At 40.0% G+C, this 15,735-nt stretch overlaps 1 long non-coding RNA gene across 1 annotated transcript; it reads left to right on the top strand.

The window, feature by feature from the left end:
* The first annotated feature begins 11,849 nt into the window (after positions 1-11,849).
* On the top strand, positions 11,850-14,127 carry LOC135606497 (uncharacterized). The gene is made up of 2 exons (XR_010484833.1): positions 11,850-12,130; positions 13,849-14,127. It is a non-coding gene; the product is annotated as an uncharacterized LOC135606497 (long non-coding RNA).
* Positions 14,128-15,735: the final 1,608 nt, after the last annotated feature.

Below are 15,735 nucleotides of genomic sequence, written 5' to 3'. Positions count from 1 at the left end.
CACCGTAGATCATCCTTTGATCTCCCCGTGAATTGCAATAGGTTCTGGTTTCCTACCTTACTGCTGCTGCAATTTAGTTATCCTTATTCGAAAATCCAAAAAAAAAAATTGTTCCTATATTGCTGCATAAACCTTTCATCACAAAGTTTTCATCTCTACGACGAAAGATACATTGCAGAATTCCAACCGCATAGCACCATCTGTTTGATCTTGCTGCTATGCTTTTTCTATCCAAATTTTTATGAAATTTTTATGACATCTTTGATACTTCCTAACAGCAGATTTCCCTTTAGTTTTTTCAAAAAATTCTAAATATAAACCATTGATCTTTTACGTCTAATCTGCTATACTTGAAAATCTGCACTGTAAAATTTCAGCCGCATAGCACTGTTTGTTTGATCTTGATACTATATTATTTCTTTCCAAATCTCTACGAAATTTTTATGATAGCTTTTACACTTCCTAACAGTGGATTTTTCTTTAGTTTCATCAAAAAATTCTTAATATAAACCACTGATCTTTTACGTCTAATCTGTCATACTTAAAAATCTGTGCTGCAGAAAATTTCAGCGGCATATTATTGCGTTAACCCATCTATTTGCAATCTTTTTTGAATGAAATTTCTTATACACATCATAGATCATCTTGGCTTCCATCTAAGATTGATATATTAAGGAATTCATCTTTAAAAATAATTTTGTGTTGCTGCAAATTTTCATCGTAACCCGTTGAAATTTTTCGATGTCAATTCTGCTATCGTAACTTGCACCAATTTTCTTGCTGTTATACTGCAAAAATTCTCTTGATTAAATTATACTGTTATACTATCATATAATCTGTGATTTTGCTATCAATTCCCTCCTCAATTCTCTTAAGTTTTTGGTAGAAATTATATCGAGAAACCATTGTTTCTTCGACGATAATTCTACTCTTACAATACAGCACATACTTGCTGCAACTTCCACTGATTTCTATCAAACCTTTGCTGCCATCTACCATAGATCCAAAACTTTCATCCACAACCCTAAAACTCCACCAAACCACACCCTCAAACTGCACCCAAAACTGCCACAAAACAAGCCTAAATCATAGCCTACATCCATCGATCCACCAACCCTTTCGACCATCACTTCTCTCAACCTATACATACCTTTAACCTAACAACAAAAGAGAGATCTTAACATCATAGATTTGCTATACATACCTTTAACCTAACAACAAAAGAGAGATCTTAACATCATAGATTTGGAGGCATATACTATGATATCTAAGGAGGCAATCAATGCTAAATTCGAAGCCTTGGAGGCGCGAATGGAGGATAAGATTCGAACGCTCTTTACCGAACTCAGATTGGGCCGACCACTAAGCCCGAAGAAATCATATCAAGGAGAGAGCTTTGCCCAATCACACTAAGCCCAAAGATATGACTTCCAAGAGAGGGGAAGCTCTATGACCAACCCCAACTATCCATGCATGGGAGTGGACTTCCCTAGATAGGAAGAAGGAGACCCAATTGGTTGGATCTCGCACGCGGAGCGATATTTTCGGTACCATAAAATCGCGGATGCATCTATGGTGAAAATTGCAGCTATATATCTTGAAGGGGATGCTATACAGTGGTTTGATTGGTTTGAATATACTTATGGAGTCCTTTCATGGCGACAATTCAAAGAAGGACTGCTGATCCACTTCAGACCAACCGATTACAAGAATATTGACGGACAACTAGCAAAGATCCGACAAACCTCTACCATTCAGGAGTACCAAACCAGGTTTGAAAGGTTATCTAATCAAACTCATGATTGGTCTCAAAAACAGCTATTGAGAACCTTCATTGAGGGCTTGAAGCCGGAGATCCGAGGAGAAGTTAAAGCGTGACAACCGTATATGTAACACCCCTCATTTCCGAATGTTCGTATAAATTTCTGGTGATAACGTAAGCATCTATTTTAATTGACAAAAGAAATAGAGTATGAATCAGAGGTAACTTATTTGTAAGATTTGGGAGATCTGTTCAAAAAAAAAAGAGAAAAGAAAGAATCTGAGGACCTATATGTAAACCCTAAGGACCTAATCGTGAATATGATAAAAACAAGGACTAAACTGCAAAATGCACCAAATGACAAATTCCACCGCTTAAGCCTCTCTGCCTTCGTTCTTAAGGAAGCAGAGGAGGCAGCTCGTGGGTGATCAGGGAAAGAAAGAAAGAAAGAAGAAGAAGAAGAAGAAGAAGAAGAAGAAGAAGAAGAAGAAGAAGAGAAAGAAAATTGGGGCTTTTAGGGTTCTTGCTTTAATCTTGTCATTTCGGGTCAAAATTTCCAAAGGCAAGTGTTCTAACCCCATCCTACAGCAGTATTAGACTCTGTTTTTATGTTGATTCAAAATAAATTGGAAGATTTCTATTTAGAAACTGATATGTCTCTCCTTGGACATAAAACCATGGATTCTGAAAGTTTTTTTTCGGTAAACTGACCCCTAAGCACTGTTTCAGCTATAAGTTTTAGTACAGAATGAGGATTCAGGCAGGAACTATTTTTGTTTGAAATTAGACTCGTATATATTTCTTTTGACACTGATTTTGTAGATTTTGGACACCGAATACTTACCCAAAAATTTGTTTCAAAAGAGCCTATAGACGCTGTAAAACAGAGTTCAAGATTTCTGACCTTTCGATACTAAAACGCCTATAACTCCCTGTTGAAAATTCTGGTTTGTACCAAACTGATTTTATTTGAAACTAGACTTGAAATTCTCTCTTTTGACATATAGTTTGAAAATTTTGGAGTTCAATTGCCCACCCTATCGTCTGTTGAATCCGACCTTATAAATTCTGCAAAACAGTGATTGTGATTTTGACCTTGTGTTACCAAATCAGAGGTAACTCTGTGTTGGGAGCCCTGTTTCATATGAAATCTGTTCCATCCGAATATAGATTGATATATGGTTCGACCATAGCCTTCTTATGGGTATTGGAGCATAATTGTTATTCTGAAATATTTGTTTGATGTGCCACTGGAATTCTGTCCGAAATCGAGCTTTGGTCGATTTCGCGTATTCTGTTCCATTTCCTTTGGATACTTGAATTCGCCTAATCTTCTTATTGGAATTGAGCTGATTATGATTGTTTGGAATCCCTGTACACTCTTGCTTTCATTTCTTTCCTAAAATGAATACTTTTGTGAGAGATTCGTTCCTTGCATCACACTGCTTTTGAAAAGGCACATGTACGTTTGGTTGCTCCGCGTGTGCTTCCGTTATATGCTACTTATTGTTGAAACTGCCTTCTTGTACTCTGGTGTGTGGGATTGTCTGGACCTTTGCCAGAAATGGTAAAGGGTATGCGCTGATTTGCCCGCTTTGTGGGGTCCCGCTATGTGGGATATTCGGGTATGCGCTTATTTGCCCGCTTTGTGGGGTCCCGCTTTGTGGGATATTGCTTAGAGCCTGCGATGCTCTGCCGGCCCCCTTTGACTTCACCTAGACGTGGGTGGATGGAGCTCCCAGACGTGGGAGACTTTTGTCAGGTGGTCATTCAGAAATGGATGAATCACATTCTGACTGAGATCCCACTACACCCTCTATATGTTTGATATGACATCCAGAGTTTTGGTGAGTTATTTCTGTTCGTGCTCTGGATAGTTATGATATGATTGCAACATCAAGGACGACGTTTGAGCTTCTGTACGACATATGAGTTTGATATGCTCTGAAATGCTTCATTCACTGCTGATTTTGCTTCGTAATGTTCCATATGTCGTTGATGTGATTTGGAACATTTTATATGCCATTGATAAGCTCCGATATGTTTCCTTTGTTTCTGATATGCTCCAATTACTCTATGCCCCATCTGTCAGGAACCAAATATGTATGATTAAAAAGGACAATTATGATTCTGCTCCTAATGATATTATGTATACGAAATCGTATATTCTGCTTTGTGTTTGAAACTGCATCTCTTTGGAAATTGTACTATTTTGATATGGATATGTTAGTCACTTGCTGAGCTCTTTATGCTCACCCCATTTGTTGATAAATTTTTCAGGATAGCGTATCGCCTGCTTAAATGTTAAGAATGGGCTGAGGCAGTGGAAAGTTTAGAAGACGTTGGGCAGAACTTTTGTTAGCATATATGTAGTTGTGTATAAGCTACGTTGCATCTAATGAAATGTGACTATGAATCTAAACCTGTGGATTTTGTGTAAGTTAAAGGATCCCTCATGTATAGGGTTTTGGAATGTTAAATTAAATTCGTGTAATGATATTGTTAGGATCGAGAGCACTAAGAGGGGGGGGGGGTGAATTAGTGCAGCGGAAATCTTACAGCGATTTAAAAACCAAAAGCTGTGTTCGTTCAATAAAAGCTATTATGATGCAAAAGCTAATTCTCAGTTTGTATCTAAGTGCAGTTTGCGTCTAAGCGCAGATTGCGTCTAAGCGCAGTTTGCGTCTAAACACAGTTTGCGTCTAAGCGTAGTTTGCGTCTAAGCGCAGTTTGCGTCTAAACACAGTTTGCGTCTAAGCGCAGTTTTGCGTCTAAGCGCAGTTTACGTCTAAACTCAGATTTACGTCTAAACGCAGTTTTACGTCTAAACGCAGATTTACGTCTAAACGCAGATTTACGTCTAAACTTTGAAACTCGTTTGTATACTCGCAGAAGGCAGTATGCAGTTGAAATCAAGACGTAAACGTGAACTGAGAACTGATGATTGTGAGAGGAAAGCCGATTTACGTCTAAATGCAGTTTTACGTCTAAATGTTGAAACTCGTTCGTAAAATTGTAGAGGACAGTTTGCAGTTATCAATAGGATCAAAATGTAAGTGTAAACTGCAAAGAAACTCTTTCGTAAAAGCACGGAAGACAGTTCTGCAGAATCAAACGTAAACGTAAACTGTAATGTACGAAAATACGAATTTACGTCTGAATGCAGATTCGGAAGAACAACACTTAGAACTTGTTCGTGAGAGCGCAGAGAGCAGTAGTAATGGAGGAGGTTTGCAGTAATGATAAAGTGCTCAAAAATAAACGCAAACCAGAGATTTAGAGTGGTTCGGTCAGCCTTGACCTACTCCACTTTTGGCTTCCTCCACCGACGAGGTTGCCGACGTCAACTAGGGGCCTTCCTTCAATAGGCGAAGGCCAAACTTCCCTTTTACAGTTTCTCTCCTTTTGACAGGCTCAGGAGACAACCTTTACAGACCTTTCTCTCCTCACTTTACAACTGAAAACTTGAAGAACAGAAGGAGGAGACTTAAAGGCTTTACAACACTTTTGAGCTCTTAGAATCACAGAAAAGATCAAGATTTCGGTGTAGGTCTGTATCTTTTCAGTGCTGAATGGGTGGGGTATTTATAGGCCCCAACCCAATTCAAATTTCGAGCTCAAAACGATCAAATCCCGGAATTCCGGGATCAGGCGGTTGCACCTCTTGACTGGAGAGGTGGCACCGCCTGGCAGAGCTCGAAGTCTGAGCTCAGGCGGTTGCACCTCTCGACTGGAGAGGTGGCACCGCCTGGCAGAGCTCGAAGACTGAGCTCGGACGGTTCCACCTTCTCTGTCAGGGGTGGTTGCACCTTCCTGCCAGAGCTCGAAGACCGAGCTCAGGCGGTGCATCTCCTGACCAGAGAAGTTTCTCTTCTCTGCCAGAGGTGGTTGCACCTCTCTGCCAGAGGTGGTTGCACCACTCTGCCAGAGCTCGAAGACCGAGCTCAGGCGGTGCATCTCCTGTCCAGAGAGGTTGCAGCTCTCTGCTAGAGCTCGAAGACCGAGCTCGGTGGTTGCATCGCCTGCCAGAGCTCGGAACTTGAGCTCTGGCGGTGCTACCTCTCGACAGAGGAGGTTGCACCGCCCAGTCTCGCTTGGAGACTGAGCCCTGGGCGGTTGCACCTCTTGGCTGGGGCGGTTGCACCGCCCAGTCTCGCTGGGAGACTTAGCCTGGGCGGTGGCACCTCCCTGCCTGGGCGGTTGCACCTCCCACAGCTACTTGGGTTCGAATGGGTTGAACCATTCGACCCAACTTGAGTTCTTCAGGGGCCCAATTGCCCCAGGATTAAGCTAATGGGATCACCTCCCATTTCTAACTTAATCACCGTGCTAACTACGATTAAATCTAAGACAATTTCTGCAGCTTTGCTTCGGTACGTCAATCGCTTCTTCCGGCGAACTTCCGTCGATCATCCGATGAACCCTCGGTGATGCTTCTGCGGACTTCCGGCAAACTCCTGGACTTTGCGACGATCCACTTGGCGAGTTCCGACGAGCTTCGCTTGGCAAGCTTCTGGACTTCTCGGATCTGTTCTCGCAGAACCTCCGACGACCGTCCGTACTTCCGTCGAACTCTCGAACTCCCAACGTGATCATGAACTTGACTCCGGCGCAACTCCTGCTGCTTGTCTATCTTTCATCGTAGTTAATCCTGCACACTTAAAACAAAACTTCGATCGAGACAATTAATCCTAAGCAATTAACCAAGTTGTCCGGCATGTCATTGGTCCCTCGACGCTTCGTCTGATTCTTCGGCGCATCGTCCTCTCCTGCGGCCTATTGCCCAATCGGCCAGTTGACTCCGCAACTCCGATATCCTTGGCACAATACCCGCTCTACTTGGCCCGATGCCCGAGTCCACGGCCCGAAGCCTTCTGTCGATACGTCGACCGATCCACCGGCCCGACGTCCAATCTTCTGACATGTTCCTCCGGCACAACATGATTTTCCTGCTTTAATTGTCTCATCCTGATCAAAGCATCCTGCGTCACTCAAAACGCAGATTAAATCATAAACATATATCAAGTAGTTTCATCATCAAAATACGAGATTCAACAGATATGAACTTATGGTAAATCGATGATTGTGGTGACTGCATAGATTTCCCCACTTGTGGATTTATATTGTAGTTTTTATTTTGATGAGTTGAGTTCAGATTGTATAAATTATCGAGTGATGTGTGCTATGTTTATGAATTGCACAGGGTTATGAATTGATAGATTATAGAAGTGAAATTTTTGATCTGAATGTTTTCTTAGTGACCTCAAATGTGTGTTTGGATCCTGGGTTAGTTGTGGCGAAAAAAAAAATTTAAATATCATGGATAATTTTAGGGGCGTGACAGAGGTGGTATCAGAGCATGATTTGAGAATCACTAAGAATATTATGTTTTTTTTTTTAGGTTTATTGACTACCATTTAGAGATTGATCAAAGAAAATGTTCTTTTGATGTTTTAGGAAGCGAGGATGACGAGATCATCTGGTTCTCCTATTGCATCTACTGCTGATCAATTGAGTGGTATTATGCGGACTTTGGAGACTATGGCACAAGTGATGCAACAACAACAACAACCTGTCCAACAAGGAAATAATGATGGGACAGAGACATCAAACCAGACGGGGTTGGGAATTGGACAGTTTAAGAAGCTTAGTCCTCCCAGTTTCAGTGGTGAGTCTGATCCAATGGTGGCGGAACGATGGATGATGCAGATAGAGAAAATATTTGATGCCTTAAATTACTCTAATGAACGAAAGGTTTTTCTTGCCACCTTTATGCTGGAGGGAGAAGCTGAACACTGGTGGAGAATGATTAAGAGGATGTCTGAAATCAAACATGAGCCAATGACATGGAAGTTATTCCAAGAAAAGTTTAACGATAAATATTTTTCAGAATGTATGAGAGAGCAAAAAGAATTGGAGTTCTTGAATCTTATCCAGGGAAGTATGACGGTTACAAAGTATGAATCTAAATTTACTGAGCTCTCCAGGTTTGCCACACATATGACTGATGATGAATCTAGAAAGGCAAGAAGGTTTGAAAGGGGATTACGGCTGGCAATAAGAAGCCGAATGTCAGCTTTAAAATTACAAACATATGCTGATACGGTAGAAAGAGCTTTGAAAATTGAAAGAGACATGGAGGAAATTCAAGAAATCATTGGCAAGAACCAAAGGGACAAATTTACTAGCAAAAGCAGGAGAGTAAATGAATACGAAGATAGTAACAAGAGGTTTAAGACATCTGGATTTGAGAAAAGGAAACCATGGGGGAGGACTCAGTTATGTGAAAAATGCGGGTTAAATCATGAGACAAGTCGGTGTTTTCGGGTGACTGGAGCATGTTTCAATTGTGGAAAGCTAGGTCATCAAATAAAAGATTGCCCACTGAACAGGAAAAGAGAGCCATTGTCTCCTAGACCCTCAGCCCATGCTAGAGTATACGCTATCACTGAACAAGATTCTAGAGCTTCTAAATCAGTGGTGGAAGGTATTCTTCATGTTTCTAAAAGAAATGCAAAAGTTTTGTTTGATCCCGGCTCCAACTTATCGTTTGTTTCAAAATACTTTGCTTGTCACTTGGATATTCTACCTAAACCCCTAGATTATATGTTATATGTAACAACTGCTGTTGGAGATTCATTGGCAACAAAATTGGTCTACCCATCTTGTTTGATCTCTATTGGAGACCACGAACTCCTTGCTGATTTGATTCTCCTAGAGATCCAGGGTTTTGATATTATACTTGGCATGGATTGGTTATCTTCTCATCACGCCAGTATTGATTGTTACAAGAAAATAATTACTTTCTGCATACCAGATCAGCCTATATTTTTCTTTGAGGGCATTAAGCATGATTTGCCTCCTTGCTTGATATCAGCACTTCAAGCTTATCGTCTTATGCAGAAAGGTTGTTTTTGTTATATGGTGTGTGTAAAGGAGCATTCAAACCAGGAAACCCACCTAGATGAAATTTCAGTGGTCAAAGAATTCCCTGATGTATTCCCAGATGACTTGCCTGGTTTACCTCTAGATAGAGAGGGTGAATTTGCTATTGATCTGGTCTCCAGTACAACCCCAATATCTAAGCCTCCCTACAGAATGGCACCACTCGAGCTAGAGGAATTAAAGAAGCAAATACAAGAATTATTAGATAAGGGTTTCATACGACCCAGTGTGTCCCCATGGGGTGCTCCGGTACTATTAGTGAAGAAGAAGGATGGAACATTGAGGCTTTGTATTGATTATAGACAGTTGAATCAGGTGACCATCAAAAACAAATATCCCATACCTAGAATTGATGATTTGTTTGATCAACTGCAGGGTGCACAAGTATTCTCTAAGATTGACCTGAGGTTAGGTTACTATCAGCTAAAGATCAAGGAGGAGGATATTTCAAAAACAGCTTTCAGAACTCGATATGGTCATTATGAATTCTTGGTGATGCCGTTTGGTTTGACAAATGCCCCTGCAGCTTTTATGGAACTAATGAATAGGATATTTCAACCGCTCTTGGATATCTGTGTAATTGTATTTATTGATGACATATTGGTGTATTCAAAGAGTAACCAGGAGCATGAGGAACACTTGAGTGATGTGTTGTCCATACTAAGAGAAAAGAAGTTGTATGCGAAGTTCAGCAAATGTGAATTTTGGTTGAATGAAGTTGCTTTCTTAGGCCATGTGATTTCAGGGAAGGGTATATCTGTTGATCCAAGGAAAATAGAAGCTGTAGTTGAATGGGAAGTACCAACAAATGTAACAGAGGTTAGAAGTTTCTTGGGCATGGCAGGTTATTACAGGAGATTTGTAGAGGGATTTTCTCGAATTGCTCAACCTCTCACCAAACTCACTAAGAAGAATATGAAATTTGTATGGGGCGATGATTGTGAGCAAAGCTTTCAAGAGTTAAAAAGAAGATTGACTAGTGCCCCTATTCTCACTATTCCAAGTGGTAGTGAGGGATTTGTAGTTTATACTGATGCTTCAAGAAAGGGCTTGGGATGTGTTTTGATGCAGGAAGGGAGAGTAATTGCTTATGCTTCTAGGCAACTTAAGGGTTATGAATTGAATTATCCAACTCATGATTTGGAATTAGCAGCAATCATTTTTGCTCTAAAGATTTGGAGACATTATTTGTATGGTCAACAGTTTGAAATCTTTACTGATCACAAGAGTCTAAAATATATTTTCACTCAGAAAGAGCTAAACATGAGGCAGCGAAGATGGATAGAACTTCTGAAGGATTACGATTGTGCCATCCGTTATCACCCGGGCAAGGCCAATGTGGTAGCTGATGCACTTAGTAGGAAATCTACAAGTTTTATGGCTAGTCTGGTCGTGAAGCAATGGAAGTTATTAGAAGAAAATTCTGATTTGAAAGCTTTGAGGAAAGAGCAAGACTCGATGATATTGATGGCCTCCATTCAAGTGCAATCTGATCTTATTCAACAAATTAAGAAAGGACAATTACGAGATCCATATTTGATCTACTTGAGGAATGAAGTAGAAAAAGAATTGAAGCCACAATTTCAAGTTTCAAAGGATGGCCTATTGAGATTTGGGGAGAGAGTATGTGTACCAAATGAACCGGATATCAAGAATCAAATCCTAAAGGAGAGTCATACTTCGAAGTACACCATACATCCTGGGAGCACTAAGATGTATAGAGATCTTCAAAGTCATTATTGGTGGGAAGGTATGAAGAAGGAAATTGCAATGTATGTTTCAAAATGTTTGACTTGTCAGCAAATCAAAGTAGAACACCAAAGACCTGGAGGGTTGCTGCAACCTTTAGTTATACCTGAATGGAAATGGGAATGTATTACTATGGATTTTGTTTCAGGACTACCCAGAACCTCGAGGAAGCATGATGCTATTTGGGTTATCATTGATAGGTTAACAAAATCTGCACATTTCCTTCCGATTAATATGACTTATTCGCTTGATAGACTTGCAGATTTATATGTTAATGAAATAGTAAGACTTCATGGTATTCCAAAGGAGATCATCTCTGATAGAGACTCCAGATTTCTCTCTAGATTCTAGAGAAGATTACAGGAATCTATGGGCACTAAAGTTAAGTTTAGCACTGCATATCATCCTCAGACCGATGGTCAGTCAGAAAGAACAATTCAAACACTTGAGGATTTGCTTAGAGCCTATGTTATCGATTGGAAAGGTGAATGGGATAAGAATATTTCACTTGTTGAGTTCACGTATAACAATAGTTATCATTCAAGTATTCAGATGGCTCCTTATGAAGCTTTATATGGGCGAAAGTGCATAACACCTATATGTTGGGAGGAAGTTGGGGATAGAAAGTTGTTAGCACCGGACCAGGTACAAGAAACTACCGAGAAAATTCAAGTTATAAGGAAAAGGTTAAAAGCTGCTCAAAGTCGTCAAAAGAGTTATGCCGATAATAGGAGACGAGATATTGAGTTTGAAATCGGAGATTTTGTATTCTTAAAAGTCTCCCCTTCCAAAGGCATTATAAGGTTTGGGAAGAAAGGAAAGTTAAGCCCAAGATTTATTGGACCTTTTGAGGTTCTTGAGAGGGTTGGTTCTGTCGCTTACAGGATTGCCTTACCACCAGCATTGAGCCATGTCCATGATATATTTCATGTCTCGATGATTAGAAAGTATATGTATGACCCTTCTCACATCATTAAGTATGAGTTGGTGGAGTTCGATAAAGATTTATCCTATGTGGAAGAGCCTATTCAGATTATTGATAAGAAAGAAAAAGTCCTAAGGAATCGGGTCATCCCACTGGTTCAAGTAAATTGGAGACATCATTCTGGAGAAGAGACAACTTGGGAGCTAGAAGAGGAAATGAAAAAGGTGTATCCTCGTCTTTTCATCGAATAGAGGTACGATAAATTTAGAGGACTAATTTTTTCTTTTAAGGGGGGGAGAGTGTAACACCCCTCATTTCCGAATGTTCGTATAAATTTCTGGTGATAACGTAAGCATCTATTTTAATTGACAAAAGAAATAGAGTATGAATCAGAGGTAACTTATTTGTAAGATTTGGGAGATCTGTTCAAAAAAAAAAGAGAAAAGAAAGAATCTGAGGACCTATATGTAAACCCTAAGGACCTAATCGTGAATATGATAAAAACAAGGACTAAACTGCAAAATGCACCAAATGACAAATTCCACCGCTTAAGCCTCTCTGCCTTCGTTCTTAAGGAAGCAGAGGAGGCAGCTCGTGGGTGATCAGGGAAAGAAAGAAAGAAAGAAAGAAGAAGAAGAAGAAGAAGAAGAAGAAGAAGAAGAAGAAGAAGAAGAAGAAGAAGAGAAAGAAAATTGGGGCTTTTAGGGTTCTTGCTTTAATCTTGTCATTTCGGGTCAAAATTTCCAAAGGCAAGTGTTCTAACCCCATCCTACAGCAGTATTAGACTCTGTTTTTATGTTGATTCAAAATAAATTGGAAGATTTCTATTTAGAAACTGATATGTCTCTCCTTGGACATAAAACCATGGATTCTGAAAGTTTTTTTTCGGTAAACTGACCCCTAAGCACTGTTTCAGCTATAAGTTTTAGTACAGAATGAGAATTCAGGCAGGAACTATTTTTGTTTGAAATTAGACTCGTATATATTTCTTTTGACACCGATTTTGTAGATTTTGGACACCGAATACTTACCCAAAAATTTGTTTCAAAAGAGCCTATAGACGCTGTAAAACAGAGTTCAAGATTTCTGACCTTTCGATACTAAAACGCCTATAACTCCCTGTTGAAAATTCTGGTTTGTACTAAACTGATTTTATTTGAAACTAGACTTGAAATTCTCTCTTTTGACATATAGTTTGAAAATTTTGGAGTTCAATTGCCCACCCTATCGTCTGTTGAATCCGACCTTATAAATTCTGCAAAACAGTGATTGTGATTTTGACCTTGTGTTACCAAATCAGAGGTAACTCTGTGTTGGGAGCCCTGTTTCATATGAAATCTGTTCCATCCGAATATAGATTGATATATGGTTCGACCATAGCCTTCTTATGGGTATTGGAGCATAATTGTTATTCTGAAATATTTGTTTGATGTGCCACTGGAATTCTGTCCGAAATCGAGCTTTGGTCGATTTCGCGTATTCTGTTCCATTTCCTTTGGATACTTGAATTCGCCTAATCTTCTTATTGGAATTGAGCTGATTATGATTGTTTGGAATCCCTGTACACTCTTGCTTTCATTTCTTTCCTAAAATGAATACTTTTGTGAGAGATTCGTTCCTTGCATCACACTGCTTTTGAAAAGGCACATGTACGTTTGGTTGCTCCGCGTGTGCTTCCGTTATATGCTACTTATTGTTGAAACTGCCTTCTTGTACTCTGGTGTGTGGGATTGTCTGGACCTTTGCCAGAAATGGTAAAGGGTATGCGCTGATTTGCCCGCTTTGTGGGGTCCCGCTATGTGGGATATTCGGGTATGCGCTTATTTGCCCGCTTTGTGGGGTCCCGCTTTGTGGGATATTGCTTAGAGCCTGCGATGCTCTGCCGGCCCCCTTTGACTTCACCTAGACGTGGGTGGATGGAGCTCCCAGACGTGGGAGACTTTTGTCAGGTGGTCATTCAGAAATGGATGAATCACATTCTGACTGAGATCCCACTACACCCTCTATATGTTTGATATGACATCCAGAGTTTTGGTGAGTTATTTCTGTTCGTGCTCTAGATAGTTATGATATGATTGCAACGTCAAGGACGACGTTTGAGCTTCTGTACGACATATGAGTTTGATATGCTCTGAAATGCTTCATTCACTGCTGATTTTGCTTCGTAATGTTCCATATGTCGTTGATGTGATTTGGAACATTTTATATGCCATTGATAAGCTCCGATATGTTTCCTTTGTTTCTGATATGCTCCAATTACTCTATGCCCCATCTGTCAGGAACCAAATATGTATGATTAAAAAGGACAATTATGATTCTGCTCCTAATGATATTATGTATACGAAATCGTATATTCTGCTTTGTGTTTGAAACTGCATCTCTTTGGAAATTGTACTATTTTGATATGGATATGTTAGTCACTTGCTGAGCTCTTTATGCTCACCCCATTTGTTGATAAATTTTTCAGGATAGCGTATCGCCTGCTTAAATGTTAAGAATGGGCTGAGGCAGTGGAAAGTTTAGAAGACGTTGGGCAGAACTTTTGTTAGCATATATGTAGTTGTGTATAAGCTACGTTGCATCTAATGAAATGTGACTATGAATCTAAACCTGTGGATTTTGTGTAAGTTAAAGGATCCCTCATGTATAGGGTTTTGGAATGTTAAATTAAATTCGTGTAATGATATGAACTTATGGTAAATCGATGATTGTGGTGACTGCATAGATTTCCCCACTTGTGGATTTATATTGTGGTTTTTATTTTGATGAGTTGAGTTCAGATTGTATAAATTATCGAGTGATATGTGCTATGTTTATGAATTGCACAGGGTTATGAATTGATAGATTATAGAAGTAAAATTTTTGATCTGAATGTTTTCTTAGTGACCTCAAATGTGTGTTTGGATCCTGGGTTAGTTGTGGCGAAAAAAAAAATTTAAATATCATGGATATTTTTAGGGGCGTGACAGTATACGCTTATGGCAGGCATCTCTTTCACACGACATCAAGAGGAGCAATTGAACCATGAAGCTCGGAGGACTAGGGTCGCTCCTCAACTAGTAATATTGAAGCCCTTAGCCCCCCCTACTTTCGACCAAGTCCCTACACCAAAGAGGTTAACAAGAGAAGAGCTTCGGGAGCGATATGCGAAGGGGTTATGTTGGCATTGTGATGAGAATTAAATGTTGTTGATCATGAGGCCAAGAGATAATTGCAGATTTCTTCCTCCTCCCTCTTGATGATCATGAGGCCATACTCAGAATTAAATGGTTGATGACATTAGGTGATATTTCTTGGAATTTTATGCAACTAATTATAAAATTTTATAGTAAGGAGAAACAGGTGATACTGCACGGGAAACGTTAGAGCGACGTAACGACGATTTGCACACAACAAATGGAGAAGGTTTTGCATAAAGCATGCAGCAGCTTTTTGGTACAACTTGAGCAACAAACTAAGAGAGAGCCAACAAAATTTGAAGATCCAAATCTACTTCCTTTGCTTGCTGAATTTTCATATATATTTGACGAACCGCGCAACCTACCTCTTACCTGTCGGCATGATCATTATATAATGATTCTTCCAGGCAAATCTCCAGCAAATGCTCAGCCATATCAATATCCACATCTCCAGAAGAATTAAATAGAATGGATTGTAAAAGAGATGCTCAAAACAAGAGTTATTTGGTAAAGTTGCAGCCCCTACTCTTCACCGGTGCTCCTCATACGAAAGAAGGATGGAATATGGCGATTATGTGTTGATTACCGAGCTCTCAATGGCATAACCATCAAAGATAAATACCCTATTCTAGTAGTAGATGAGTTGCTAAGGGAGCACATCTTCACAAAGCTGGACATTCGATCTGGGTATCATCAAATACGAGTATGCGAAGAAGACATAACGAAAACCACCTTTTGAACACACAACGACCACTATGAATTTTTGCTTTCTTCATAAGAAAGCGGAATATCTTGGGCATATCATATCAGAGGAAGGTGTGGCAGTAGACCCCTTCAAAATTGGAGCAATACAAAACTGGCTGACCCCGTGGAACATAAAATTGCTACATGGCTTTCTGGGTTTAACAGGCTACTACTGCAAGTTCGTGAAAAACTATGGAGAGATCAGTGCACCACTTACTTCCTTAGAAAAAAGATGTCTTCCAATGGTCGGACAGAGCCTCCGCTGCCTTCGACAAACTTAAGGCAGCCATGACGACGACGCCGGTGCTAACACTACCAGATTTCAACCGACCCTTCATTATTGAGGCCGACGTATCTGGAGTCGGAATTCGAGCCATTCTCATGTAAGATGGTCGCCACTCATATACACTAGCAAGGCATTATCTCCCTCC

This window comes from Musa acuminata, chromosome BXJ2-3 (genome assembly GCF_036884655.1).
Source record: "Musa acuminata AAA Group cultivar baxijiao chromosome BXJ2-3, Cavendish_Baxijiao_AAA, whole genome shotgun sequence".
Lineage (NCBI taxonomy): Eukaryota > Viridiplantae > Streptophyta > Magnoliopsida > Zingiberales > Musaceae > Musa > Musa acuminata.
This window is presented reverse-complemented; position numbering and strand designations above follow the sequence as displayed.